This window comes from Bidens hawaiensis, unplaced genomic scaffold (assembly GCF_021521415.1).
Source record: "Bidens hawaiensis isolate Kalapana, Puna unplaced genomic scaffold, B.hawaiensis_p1.1 tig00009445_1, whole genome shotgun sequence".
NCBI lineage: Eukaryota > Viridiplantae > Streptophyta > Magnoliopsida > Asterales > Asteraceae > Bidens > Bidens hawaiensis.
The window spans coordinates 853,544-868,162 of record NW_027491700.1 but is presented as its reverse complement, the minus strand read 5'-3'; the positions used below and the strand labels follow the sequence as shown (position 1 = coordinate 868,162).

Sequence of the window (14,619 nt, the reverse complement as noted above, 5' to 3'; positions counted from 1 at the left end):
TTACACTGTAACCGGTTCCAACCGGTTACAGTGTAAAATATTATTTTTTTTTCGTTTTTCGTTTCCGCTGCTTGTGTAGGTGATGATTTGTGTTCTTCTGATTTCTGAAGAGGCTCATGCTACTTTTGTTGTTCACCCACAGAGCAATGGTAAACAACATATTGAATTTAATGCTATGAGTGTCAGCGTGTTTGAATTGATTAGTCTGTATCGTGTATCGTGTAATGGTGAACTTAAATCTGTATCGTGTTACATTTGTTGAGTTTGCTATGTATTCGAAAGTGGGTTTAAATAAATCCCACAAAACTTGCACCGAGCCTTCAATGAATGGTCACTCAATTCAACCAAATCCCAATTGCACCAAATCTCTTGATTACGATTATGAGGTACAATACGAACGAAACTTGGTCCGGCGGTGGAACCTTGACCAACCGATGATTGTGAGGCAGCCATAACAACAAATATGAATATAGAAGAAGAGAAAACAAGAGATTAGAGAACTCAGAACGTTGTAATAGCGTTTTTTTGTATTTTTTTGCGTTCGGGTTTGCGTTTTGAGTGTTGTGATGAACCCATTACACCAAATACCTATTTATACTAGTAGTGGGGTGTTTGGGGAGCCAAAAAACGGCCATTTTTGACCCCAACGGTCAAAAAACGGCCATAAAACCGTTTCCCAACGGCTAGAACTACTCCAACGGCTAGAACCGGTTCCGAACCGGTTCCGGTCGAACCGGTTCCAGAACCGGTTCCGGTTCGGTTCCGGTTCCTACCCGGTCCACCTCCAAAAATGTCAAACCGGTCCCGGATCGTCGGGTTGAAACGGAACCGAACCGGTTCCTACGAAAAACGGGTAGGAACCGGTTCGGTTCCGGTTCGGTTCCACCGAACACCGAACCGGTTCCAGGAACCGGTTTTGTTGTCCACCTCTAGCTGGAGCAAATGCGTACTGATCACATGAGAAGATTGAATCCAACACCTTACAAGGTATGCTATATTGTTATTAAATATAATAGATTTATATAAACATTTTTTAAGTTTTTATTTTAAACAGAAATTTGACTTATTAAATTTACTGAAACAGGTTAGTGTAAGCGCAAAGTTATATGAGTTCATTCATTTCCTATGGCTCAACGAAGCACCAGTCGGAGAGCTGCAGTGAGGATGGATATTGTATGCAGAGAAACCAGACATCATATTCATTTCAACATTTTTTATTTTTTATCTGAATACATTGAATAAAATTTTCCATTGATGAAAACACATATTTGACTTTGTTTTTTGTATTACATTCAATCCAAAGTAACTAGATTGTGACAAGAAAATCATTGAGTTTCACCCAACCGTAACCGCATCGGTCTCTGACCTTTTGTGCTGTCTTCAAAGCTAACTCAACCAAAGGTGTGATTCTAGCAACCTCTTTCTCAACTGGAGCTCGAAACTTGGCCTCGACCTGAAATTTATGATTTTACAAGTTATTAATCTCTATACGGATATATAATACTATAAAAAACAAACTTTAGTCGCGTTTAACATAATTACCTTGTCAACGCACCGATTAGCATCCAAAAGATAGCAAAAGTATGAGAGTTGTTTGTACATAGCTGCCTCAGAGTACTAGTCAATGCAAAGGTTGTACATCAGTATGGTAAAAAAACAATGACAAAATAAATAAACAAAAGGTATTTTTTGGATTATAACATGAAAGGGGAGAGAGAAACCTGTCTCACAAGACGACCATTGCATCGAGGGTAATTTGGGCATACAGTTCCTCTCTCAGAGTCCCCAACGACTCGCAGGTTCAAGCTTCGTGTGGTATAGTTGCAGGTTTCATCATCACACTGAATTTTTATTAACATAATAGTCAGATTATAAACTGTATTCTTGTATAAAAATCATATCTTTAAAATATAAAAAATTCGCATACCGTCATTGAACACTTGTAGTATGTTGATATAAAAGAATCGGCTCGTCTTTTTACCTGATAAACAATATAAAAGTTAAGTTTCACATCTTCACATTGTAATGCAAATATTATCAGATTTAATTTATTAAAGATATTAATTAACCTGATTGGCTATTGAAACTGGAGGGACTTCCACTTGACATTTCGGGCAACATAACTTTTACCAAAAACTGCTGTCGGATGACTGATCTTGCAAATCTGATGGTTTTTCAAGGACTAATGTTCTTATGTAACTAAAAACAGATGGACAGTCAAAAGTATCAGAGCAACCAGGGCATGACAAACTTAACGCCTCACAACCGCGGTACCTAAAACCATAGTCAAAGCACAATTACATATATGCCCTTAGCACCAACAAAAGCGGAATTCAGAAAAATGAGAATTAGTGATTACCTCTCTTCATCATCTGTAACACAGATAATTGAGCTGGAATGATCGTTGCTTGCTATTTCAACTGATTTACTTTGGAACTGAAAATAAGTCATAAACAAAAGAGGCAATTGTGTTAGTTAATAGCTACTAATGAACATAAAAAGCTTATAGAGAAAACAGTTATGTACCTTTGTAGGATCAAGCCCTAAACAATCAGCCAGCACAGACGGACTTGTACCCTCGATTGATGCACATAGACGTGATAGCACTGGATGAATCTGAATTGACCATAAAAAGTTGATGATAGGTAATAGAACAAGACCTACATAATAATAAAACTAGAATATATAAATAGAAAGTTTTCTATTTGATACCTGTTGTGCCAGATAATAATCAATGTCAATCATCAATTTCTCATTATCCTTTGTCAATTCATCAGGGTGTCTTGCACGCTGAGCAATCCCTGCAGATGAACTCGAACCACTCCCCTGTTGATATAAACATATAAAATATTAAATAGCATGACAGATGAAAGATTATGCAAGAGTGAGTAAACCTTTATTACAAACCTGTTCACAGCAAATTATATAAGGAACGGTATCGCCGGCAGAGCAACCACTAGTGTATCCTAGTTTTCGCAGCCTGAGCGCCACCTGTGTATCAGTATGGCAGATGGATGAATAATCATAAAAACAGGTGGAAACAACAAATAGACAAGAGACTGGGTGGTCTTACTTCAACATGAGGCTGACTTTTAGCGTCTGGATATGCTTCAGGTGGTTTGGTCAACGTTTTTGTAATGATATATTTCTCCAGTGCTACTTCTCCACTACTCATCTCCTCTTGTACCTGTTTATACAGATTATTAGATTTGTAGTGTTATGAATCAAGATTCTATCTAAATATTATCCAATGCTTATGAATATACCTTCCTGAGTTTGTTGTGTATTGCCTCAACAACTTCCTCACAAGACCTGTTAATATAAGAGTTCATGCATTGTAAATTTCAAAAAGTGTAAATGCATTACAAATAGACACAACAAATTAGGCATACAGCTCAGATAATATTTGTTCCAAACAGTAATCGCCCGTTTCCTTTGATAACAAACTCCAGTCACGCCGAACCATATCAAGACCCTTTCGCTCTATAACCTACAGATTTCATAACATTTAGGAGCTACGACAAACAATATAAAAAATTAATAATGTGAAAGATCAAGTACCTTATGGACTTTCCCATCTCTTAATTGCTCCTTCACAGCTGCATATTTCTTCTTCTTAAGTAGCAGCATTCTCTTGTATAAACCATCAAGATCAATTTCTAAACGTTTGTATCTCTTATTGACCTAACATTTAACAGAAATAAGAATCAATTAACAAAAAAAACAATGGCATCTAATACAAATTAAAACAATACCTCTTTGATGACATTTCCTGCAATTGCTTTGGCTTTGGCAATATCATCAAGTCCAGTGTATATCATAATTGAATCAGTATCACCATAAATCACCTGGAACCAAAAGAAGCATACTTCAAAAAACAAAACAAATCATAAAAGAACGAAAACGAACTATGTTTTGATAATCACCTCCAAGTTTAAATTGTTCTGAACAAGATCAACGGTCTTTTGTAAAATCTCTCTTCCCTGTAGATAATAAATAATTTATTAATCACATGCTTTTCATGATCGTTTCATATTTCACTATTTCAGATTAAAATATATAGCAGTCTTACTTGTAGTGTTATAAGCTCTGCAAGCGGCTTTGCATAGAACCGAGAACTAGAAAAACCCAAGCATCCATACATACTAATGCAAAGTAGAAAAAAAGAAGCTAGTGAGAAAAACAATGATTCAAAAAATGATAAATTATGATAATAAACACAAATAAAAACACAAACATGTTTGCTGTTAGTTTGAGTGCTTGCTGTTGTATATCATATTGTTGGTACTTTAGACCTGTTTCCTTTTTCAACCACTGTTTTACAGTTTTCCTTCTCTCAACCAAATTTTTAAGTAGCTACAAACATGTATCAACATATAAGTTACCTTTTAGTCACACTTAATCTTTTACTTATCAGTTATATTCGTTTACTTCAGGTAAAACTCCAGTTGCTTTTGAAGAAGGTAAGCAAGAAACTAAACCGTCTTCGGATCGGTCTACTGTTGTGAAACAGATATTATACTCCTGGTAAAAGACAAAAATAAACGACTGGATCAGCAGACGTGTGAAGAGTTGGGAAGTAACAAGTATAGTGGATGCATGACTATTGACTAACCTGGATGATAGAAGGGTATAAACTGTTGAAATCCAGAAGTAAAATATATTTATCGTATAAACCTTTTTTAGGTTCCAACACCAAACCACCTGCATACGCGGGTCCTTTTTTGGATTTTGCAGGCTCATTTTCTATTTCATCGTTCACACCCATATCATTAATTGTTTTGTCTTCAGAGCTCTCTGACTTTCGTTTTGCTGTTTTGTTCTCCTTTGGTGCATAAAACTTGTCCGGTAACATAAACTTTTTAGCATGGAATGCATGCAATAAGAGATATTCAACCCTTTGAGCTCTAGCACCCTGTAATCAAATTACATAAAAATATACATAAACAAATGTTTATGTAATGCAAGAGTTTTTGTTTGTGTATATTAACGGATGTACCTGAAGAGTTTTTTCCCAAGGATTACCACTAATATTAGTCAGTTGACGTGTGAGAGGAAGCACGCTCAAATGAAACATGAGTTCCATTGACAACCATGCATCTGTCTTCCCAATTTCAATCTGAGAATCCACATAATTATTATTAATGTTTTGAAAAAACTTTAAAAAAAAAAGCATGGCCAAATTAAACAGTAGGACATACAAGTTCCATTAGGGTTTGAGAACTTTGAAACATGCCAGGAATTTCATGTGGAGCAATCTCCTTTCGCTTCTTATTCAACTGAGTTTTTGCAAGTTCTGTCAATGAATAACTAACCTGAAAAACAAATTTCATCTCTTAAAACTTAAGAAGTTCGGCCCGCCCGCTTCCATAGAACAATATCGTGGCAACGTAGACCTAAGTGAAGTGGTCATATTGGATCCTTGGGAACCATCACAAGTACGGCCGACATCTATTTATTTAAACGAGAATGCCGTGTCGTCCAGCGGAGCCTAGAAGAAGATGACTCGCGCAGACAGCTGACTCCTTTTCAATAGAAAAGAATAGCCAAACCAACCCAGCTGGCTGGTCAATCTCAGAAAGAAGATAGGCCGGCAAACCGGAGACGTACGACCACGGTCCCGACCTTACCAGCACCGGGGGTGTACTAATCAATGAACCCCCGAAACCTACTTTCTTTTCTGACAAAATCAACCAAGCCTAACCGGTCACGACATGTTGATATTGATTGAGTTGGAGGGACTTTCGATTACTGAATCCATCCATAAACCTAGACCCCGATAACCTTCGTAACCAAAGTGTCACGACAACATCCAAAGGTCACCCTTGGATTCTTAGGGGGGCAAGGAAGAGGCTGTTATGTTAGTTGTAGCGCGCCTTCCCTCTTTATAACACTTCGGAAAGATTTTGCATTGCATTTCTTATGATGACCTGGTCGAGAGAGTAAGATACATCGGTGTAAAAGATTGATCCCTTTGGATCTTGGTCCATGATGGCCTTTTTATTAATAGAACTAGAAGAGGAGGAAAAGAAATAGCTTATGGTGACCATCTATTTGAGTCGATCATTTCGTAGATCTAAGTCAAGTTTTTTAGAAAGAGAACTTGGGTTCCCTCACCTTTTAGCGTTCTGGGGCCTTTAGAAAAAAAAGAAAAAAGAAAAAAAAAACAAAAGATCTCAAAATCTTTAAAGTACCCTTAGCGTAGGCCGAAAGAAAGTCAATATGAGATTTGCGTTTTTCCAACGAAACAGTGAAAGATGCTGTTTTATCCTTATCCATGGATGGAGGGATTGGATGGGGTCGCATCCGCGCATACGCCGAATTGCCTACATATCTTCTTCAAAAGAATCAGACCATTGTAGTTCAGTTAAAAAGACGTTTTAAAAGGCAATCAAAGATAAGATCGAAGAGAATGAAACGCACGTAGTGGTCATTATAGCGGTTCCTTCTGATCCTAGAAAACGTCCGAAAAAACCTGCTACGGAACTACCGAGCAGGGGCAAAAATATTATAAGTAGATACATAATTTCGAGTGTGATCAGACAACCAAAAATCAGACAATGACAGAGCGGCCTGTGATTCAGGATTGATCGACGCCCGAGGAACGCTCTGCCGAATGAATGAGTCACAAGGTGTAAGCCCCAACGACAAAAGAACCTAGGCGCGGAGCATTTTCGGGGGCTAGCCTCCTTCCTTCTTACTTGACTTCCAATTCGACTCTTTTTTTCTTGAATTTGAATCATTTCCTCTTTCTCGCCATTCTTCTGTTTAAGAACTGCGCCCCTTGCCTCCGGTGGCTATTTGACTAAGGCTGGAAAGAGGTGCTTGCTTTATGAAACTTCAACCTTCTTGCTTTGATTCTTTGATCGGAATACGGATGAGATCAGAAGGGCCATCATTGGGGCAAACGATGCAATAGCTTCGGTTAGAGCAAAGCCCAAAATGGCATAACCAAATGATTGTTTAGCCAATGATGGATTCCAAGCCACGGAATGAATCGAGGAACTAAGGACGTTTCCAATACCGATAGCAGCTCCCGCTGAAGCAATTGTAGCAGCTCCGGCCCCTATTAGTTTTGCACCTTCTAACATCTCGAGTTGATCATTCTCCTCACGCTTTTTCTTTTTCATTCACGATTTGATGTTCTAGATTCCTCTCTAGTCTAGATTCCTCGTCGATTCTTCCCCTCGTTCTTAATATCTTGGACATCTCACTTTTCCATGCAACGCATTCTTTTCGATCTTGTACCCGCTTGTTTCTATCTATAGAAAGATTCTCCTCTCCAATGACCTATTCACTACCAAGATTGACCTGAGTATCCGCCTTCATGCTTACACGTCCCCTTCCATCCTCCTTTTCTCCTTTATTCCCTGTTCTTTTTCCTCACGCTTCTTTTCCTAGGAAATTAGGCTTCCTTGTAACCTAAAAAAAGTATTTAAAGAAAGTGTAATATTGGTATAGACTCACGGAGACTAGATTCTATTTTTTGCTGGATCAACTGTGCGGGAACTTGAAATGCAATTGACTAGCAAAAAGTGTGGGTTAGAGCTGCTGTTGAGGCTCTCTGTTGCAAATCCTTTCTATACGTTATTTTTGATCCAATCTCGCACTTGGTCTGATCCTATTCTTTACTAATGGTTGTTGACTAAAGAATGCATGGGACTCTTTTTTCTCGTTGCTAGGCTTTCAACCAAGTGCTTTTCCATCTTAGGTGAACGAGCTACGATCTCGCAAGGCACTACTGTAGAGCTCTTTGGGCCTGCCGCTGTCTCAATCGATAAACTTTGAAGATTAGCCTACTGAACGATTCTATCTTTTATTTAATGAAATGAAAAATGAAAATTTCCTACTGAACAAGATTATTATTATTTAATTTCAAGATTGATTTTCGTTGAAGAGTTCTCTCTGTCCCTCCGTCCCCCAATTAGCTAGTTGTCCCGTCCGTCGTCCAATCCCTCACTTCGTTTCTGATAGTCCATTAGTAGTCCCTACTGAGCAATCTAGCTGCAATCGAGCTAGCATTGAAATGGAAAGAGTAGAGTGAAAGTAGGACGAGGTCTGCCCTTACACTTCCTGTTAGTAGGAGTGGATTAGTTAGAGTCGGTCCGTTCTCTTGTTTCAGAAGCTAGGGACAAGCCTTCCTCCATCCTATTCAATAGCCTATCGAGCCAAGCCAGATCTGCAGCCAGTGACGATAACTAAGTAGTTAGTAGAATTAGTATAAGTAGTAGTTGACTGGGACGATCCACTAGATCCATAAGCCCGTAAGGGAAGATGAATAGCCTTTCTTTTTAAGAACCTCGTTCGATCCCGAACTGCATTCAAAAAAGTAAATAAAGCGAGGGATTACCAAGCTAGAAAGAAGAGTTGGTTTTGAGGTAACTTCCATAATAGGGAAGGAGTGAACTCGAGAGAAGAGAAAGCTATATGCTTAACACACGCAAGTCGGACTCTCTTTTCTAGATTCACTCTCTTCCTCTTTGACTTAGGAGTTTCAGCGGCCAATTATGCGACAATATAGGCTGAGCGAGAATAGGATAAGTGTGTTATTAGATTTTAAATAACAAGGTTCGGCAAGTAAACGAGGAATTTCTTACAGTAAGATAGAAAGCAGGCTAGTCTCCGAAAATGCCCCGGACCGTGTCGTTTGAAACAAGTAAGATTTATCAGGGTAAAAGGCCTTTCCTTGAAAGCGAGAAGGACTCTGCTTACTCACCAGGTTCACAACGGCGGCGCAGCTACCCGAAAGAAAAAATAGCTCTACACAGATCGAGGAGAAGTACCCGACAGGACTTACGGCGGATTTTCGGATAAATCAAATTTCGTATGATAGTTGCAGACAAGAAAGTAGCTGTGACGTGAACTGCGCTGTGCTCATCAAAGTGTTGGCTGCACCGTGTTGAATGAACAAATCCCATTCCCTTTTCCCTTTCCTTTGTGAGGAAAGCCCTCACCTTCTCTCTTCCAACCAGAATGCTTTTAGGCGTTCTGTTTTTGCTTATGCACACCGGGCTGCTTAGTCGGAATAGGCAAGCGGTGTGCTAGAGAAATACATAGAAAAAAGAAAACGATGAAACACAAACTCACCATATATCAGTATGGTTCCGAAGTAGATGGAACCGCGCCGGCTCTGTATTCCGCCAACGACTGGCTGGATATTTCCTTTTCAGGATCCTCGGCATCAGAACTCAGTTCTATAGGGGGCCCGCAGGAAGACACTAGTAGTTCCGCTTCTGAGTCCGATGCATCATTCACTGAGCAGAAAGATCTTTTGTCAAAAATTGCTAGTGAACTACAGCATCGGATGAGTGACATTGGAATGAAACTTCCTGATGGTCTCGATTTGCCGTATTTTATCCATATGAACTTGCTTGGCAAAGAAGAGGCGGGCGCGCTAGACCCCTCTCTTCTAGCCGAAGTTCTCACGGATTTACAACTTCCCAGTCCAATTATCAGTTGGTACTGGGAGGAAGCCTTCCGTTCTATACTGTTATTACATGGATTCATTTTGTAGCGGAAATAGAGCTCTTTGAAATTGAAAGCGGTATTCCCCCTTATATCCAAAATAAATAGAATCATGGAATTCTCTCCGAGAGCTGCTGAACTAACGACTCTATTAGAAAGTAGAATTAGCAACTTTTACACGAATTTTCAAGTGGATGAGATTGGTCGAGTGGTCTCAGTTGGAGATGGGATTGCACGTGTTTATGGGTTGAACGAGATTCAAGCTGGGGAAATGGTTGAATTTGCCAGCGGTGTGAAAGGAATAGCCTTGAATCTTGAGAATGAGAATGTAGGGATTGTTGTCTTTGGTAGTGATACTGCTATTAAAGAAGGAGATCTTGTCAAGCGCACTGGCTCTATTGTGGATGTCCCTGCGAGAAAGGCTATGCTAGGGCGTGTGGTCGACGCTAACCCGAATTGCTACCAATGCCAGTGTCTCTCACTAGGAGCTGTTACCCTCGTATCATCCCATCTTTCCATAGAAGATTGATATTACGGAAGCTGATATTTTTGTGCAATTCTATTTGTCGTTCTTCTCCTTGTCTTAGCCAAGCGAGTCCGAAAATCAACTTTTACATCCATTATAAGTCCTGTTGATGATATCGAAGCCGTGACAGAGGTGGTCTCGGACATGAAAGGGTGTTAACTATAAAAGTAAAACATCATCTTGCTATACTACCCAAGTCCCAACATAATCTTCATACCTCCTTCAACAGATCACGAGAACACAAAAAGGTATCACACAAAAGACGCCCTGCAATGCAAGACATAATTCCTGGACTTGCTCCAGACCCGAAAACCGTGCTTCCTTTATTTAACCTAGGCATCTCAGACCGCTTGAGCCGTCCTATTTTTGACCACATGCTGCTAGGAACTTTACAAGCCTGCGATACCATGTTACCATTAATATTCATTAAACCAAGCATAAAATAAACTGTATTTAATATTTCAACCTTCACTCTGTTAAGAAGAACATCCAAATCAAATCCAGATATGTTGTGACCAACAAGAATATCACTATCCAGTTTGTGTAATTCAATCATCAACCGGTTTAATAAAGCTCTTTCACTGCAAATGTGTAACCAATAGAAACATCAATTAATGAACTGAAACCTGGACTTACTGAAATACAGTTACAAGACAAAACTTGCCTGCTTTCCATGCTAATGACGTTTGACCCGGCCTTTGAGTTTCTATCTGCTGCTTCTTTGTTAAATCCCATTGGAAACAAACCGTCTTCAAGCTTACTCACAACTGTGAAATGGCTTAACATTCCAGGTCTTGTCCATTCAGAGGCTAACATTGGGGTGTCAATCTGCATGGTAACACATGATATACAATTAAATTAGTATATAAATAAAAAAATGTTAAAATTGAGTAGCAGAATATAAGTATCGCATAAGGTACCTTGGCTCTGTGACAGCAGATGACAGATGCAGATGCGATTTCGTTTGTATTTTGTTTTTGGTTTATTACAGTTTTCAGATTGATTGCAGTAACAACTACAGGAGGAATCTCTCCGATGTTTGTTGGGTTACTGGCAACCTTAATGTCCTTTGAGCAATCAACATCATCATCATCATCATCATCGTACTCAGTATATCCCACCAATAGCAATGCTATGGTAGGGTCTGAGGAGGGTAAGATGTAGACAGCCTTACCTCTACCCCGTAGGAATAGAGAGGCTGCTTCCGGTGAGACCCCCGGCTCGATAGTAGTTTTGCATCAAGCCTTGGACATAAGGCACATAGCACTCAATCATCGGGACACCGGCTGATTGGTGCATGTGCCCTTGTCTTTTGGCTATCAACGCCACCACATGATGCCTGATTAACCTTCCGCCACTTTTAACGTTATTTTCACGAGATTAGTAAAATAACGTCAAAATTAGTGCAATTTTACTTTTGCCCACCCGAGGGTTCACACATATATACATTATATGTGCGCACCGCAAGCAGGGCTCCTTTGAGCAATCAACAGTAACCTCAAATTTGCACCAGCTTACCTGTTCAAGGAGTAATCAAGTCATCATAATGAAAAAAGTGATAATGTAATAAAAAGCTATTAATATAAAATCCTTACACGCTGAGCAGTGGAGCTACTAGAAAACTTTGAAATCGATAGCCATGATGGTCCTTTTATCTTCCTTTTAATAAGAAAAAGCTCCAGGGCACTGACGCAACACAGTTATTGGTTTTCAGATTATACATATTTTGTAACTAATTTGATATTGCTCGTGATTTATTATTCAAAAAAAATTAACTTTTTATACCTTGTATGTGTTCCAAGCAACGCAGAGAAGGTCTTTCCCTTAAGATCTGCAGAAAGTGGTGCGTCCTGCAGTTTCAACATATAAAAACGTTAAGAAAAACCTATATAAGAAAAGAAATAAGAAAAGAAATAAGAATCAGAGACTTAATATTTTTCATGAATGGTGTGAAATACCTTAAATGGATAACTGATTTTAAGTACATGACTTTCTTTGCGCTCTATGTCAGATCTCTCAAATGCATAATTCCTCTGAACAAAATCACAAACGATTGAATAATAGAAACGACACATGCTGAAATTAACATCAATTCTTTAGCTTAAAATATCATATGGCGAGTAACAGACCTTCACTGGTTTCATGCTGAAGTTTGAGACATTTCGGTCAAGCAAACGTTTTCTCAAGTCAGCCTTCAATTCAGATGCCATTTCCTAATAAAGTAAAGTAAAAAAGCGTCAATAATATACTCACGGGACAAGAACTAACAATACAAGTAATGTGATTATGTAACTTAGAAGAATGAAATTAAGGTATATTACATGAAGCTTGGTGAGAAAAACCGCAGGTGATACTTTTGATTCTTGAAGCTTCAAAAGGTCAATCTCGTTAAATACAGAACCACTGGGAATAGCATATATGCATCTCTGCATATTCTTCAAGACCACACAACAGCTCTGATACGTTTTTCCTGTTTTGACCTTCATTTAAATGAAAACTTTCAGAGATCAAGATCATTGTGTAAGCAACAAGCAAAGAGAACAAAGGTTAAAAAATTCAATCTTTCATGTCAAACATACACTAGGCATGAGACAACTCTTTTACTGTCTATTATTAACTGGTGATCTGCTACAAGTATCAAGTTAAACGGTAGGTGTCATAACGCATCAAGATATTCAATTTAAATTTATATTTAGACCATTATGGTGTAAACAAACAAATAAGAAAGAGATACTATAAGCATGTTTCAACCAAAAATGGCAAAGATCACATTAGTACACACAGGCTTCTACTATTCACTCACAGCCGTGATAACTGTCTACGTATAGCCTCTTACTGAAACTTTGCACGCAATGCTACAATACACCATGCCCCGGTTAACATAAAAAAGGCATGACACATGAAAATTAGAAAGGCCTTGTTAACAGACAGTTATTCAAACTATAGTTGATAAAATGAAATAAGCACCTATATGAGTGTTCAATCATTAACTGAATAAAAATGAAACAGGTGTCATAAACACTATACAATACCATTACTAAACTAATGTGTTTCTTAAATCCTAAGCCAATTGTGTCTGCAATGTTCTTATATAACTACCAACATCATGCATAAATAAACGGTACACCTAGAAATTAAATTAACCAAAAATACCTTCCCAAACAAATAAATATTGCCAGCATTAGCCCCATAAAACTCCTCATAAGCATCAAGCATATAAAACGGCAGCGACCCATCCGAATCCACCACAAACGGATGCTTCCCATCCGAACCCGAACCCAAACCAGTAACAACCTCCTCACTCAAACCCAAACTCACAACCGCCTCCAACCCCGCACTCGCACTAAAAGTCGGATCCTTCTCCTCCTTCACCTTCGCATTCAATGTCCACACCTCCGCCCCCTTCACCGTCACCGACTCCCCCTTCACTTCACTCTCATCCTTCACCTCCTCATTCTTGTTATCAATCACATCCAAATCATTATCAATTTCAAATCTTTCAACCTCTTCCTTCTCTTCAACCACTTTATTCAAATTATTAACCGATTGACTCTCGGGACGCTCAGTCGTAACATTAACACCAACAGGAGTAATAATATTATTCGGGGAAAACCCTTTTATTAATCTGCCTCCGTTTCTCTTTCGCACTCTCGTCCGGTGTAATTTCCGCAAGCACATCATCCAAAATACTATCGCACGAAACCGCAGCGGGCTTATTCTTATTAAACACAGCAGAAGTAAACAAATTCGATATCCTCTGCTTACCCATCAAAGCAGCCGCAGCTTCAAAGGAGGGCTTCTTAATCTCCTTCTTATCCGATTTCGGCTTCTTCGGTTTCTTCTTCTTCTCCAATTCACCTTCCGATTCGTCTTCGGACGACGGAACAACACCGGACTCAGTCCAATCAACTTCCTCACCTTTATCCGCGTACCCAACGCCGTCATCGTCAACAATGAAGTCTCCGAAGTCTTGTTTCCGTTTGGCGACGAGATTCTCGTACTCGTCCTCGTCAACCGTGTCGTAGATGGGTTCGGCGAGTTTGATCTGGTACCGGTCGGTGGTGTCGGCGGCGCCGCCGGATCTTAGGGTTTTGAGTTTGTTGATAGCTTCTGCTCGCTTCTCGGAGTTTGACCCTCGTGTTTTTCGCTTCTGTCGCAGGTTGTCGTCTGTCATTTTTGATGTTTGGTTGTTTGATTTGAGAAGTGGATCTATGGAGACTGGTTGATAGGGTTTGATTTTGATAAAGGAAATGGGGGGGGGGGGAATGAAATGTGTGAATTAGCGGGAAGAAAATTTTAGCGCCAAAAATGAAATTGGGTAAACGGTAGCCGATCTGGGTCAGTGGGCCCTTATTCAAACTTTTTTTTTGAGCTAATAGTTTAGGTTTGGTTATCGGGACATTAACTATAACTATAATCATCACTGAGGTTTGGTTATGAAAGAATGGTTAGCTCTAACTATAATTAAATGGTCGGTTAATTATAAGTTGGTTATGTTTTGGTTTTCATTAAGTTTGGTTAATTGTACAATGTGTATTTTATGTTTTTATTTTTCTTTAGTATGTTTGAAATTGGTTCGGTTATGTTGTAGAATATGAAAATCGAGGTATAAAAGATGGAATGGAGGT

General features: G+C 39.1%; 1 long non-coding RNA gene and 1 pseudogene across 2 annotated transcripts; one reads left to right on the top strand and one right to left on the bottom strand.

The window, feature by feature from the left end:
• Positions 1 to 935: 935 nt before the first annotated feature.
• Positions 936 to 1,273, top strand: LOC143532457 (uncharacterized). The gene is made up of 2 exons (XR_013135175.1): positions 936 to 987; positions 1,085 to 1,273. It is a non-coding gene; the product is annotated as an uncharacterized LOC143532457 (long non-coding RNA).
• A 33-nt stretch (positions 1,274 to 1,306) lies between these two features.
• Positions 1,307 to 14,206, bottom strand: LOC143532456 (DNA polymerase alpha catalytic subunit-like; annotated as a pseudogene). Its single transcript, XR_013135174.1, has 32 exons — positions 13,145 to 14,206; positions 12,313 to 12,471; positions 12,121 to 12,204; positions 11,950 to 12,024; positions 11,777 to 11,841; positions 11,587 to 11,677; positions 11,483 to 11,509; positions 10,912 to 11,097; positions 10,656 to 10,819; positions 10,458 to 10,572; positions 10,209 to 10,388; positions 5,202 to 5,315; positions 5,000 to 5,119; positions 4,616 to 4,915; positions 4,432 to 4,524; positions 4,238 to 4,356; positions 4,073 to 4,145; positions 3,927 to 3,983; positions 3,756 to 3,848; positions 3,562 to 3,684; positions 3,393 to 3,490; positions 3,267 to 3,312; positions 3,074 to 3,187; positions 2,908 to 2,991; positions 2,713 to 2,826; positions 2,527 to 2,616; positions 2,360 to 2,436; positions 2,070 to 2,274; positions 1,928 to 1,981; positions 1,722 to 1,841; positions 1,543 to 1,617; positions 1,307 to 1,453 (listed from the first exon to the last, which is right to left on the bottom strand). The product of XR_013135174.1 is annotated as a DNA polymerase alpha catalytic subunit-like (transcript).
• Positions 14,207 to 14,619: the final 413 nt, after the last annotated feature.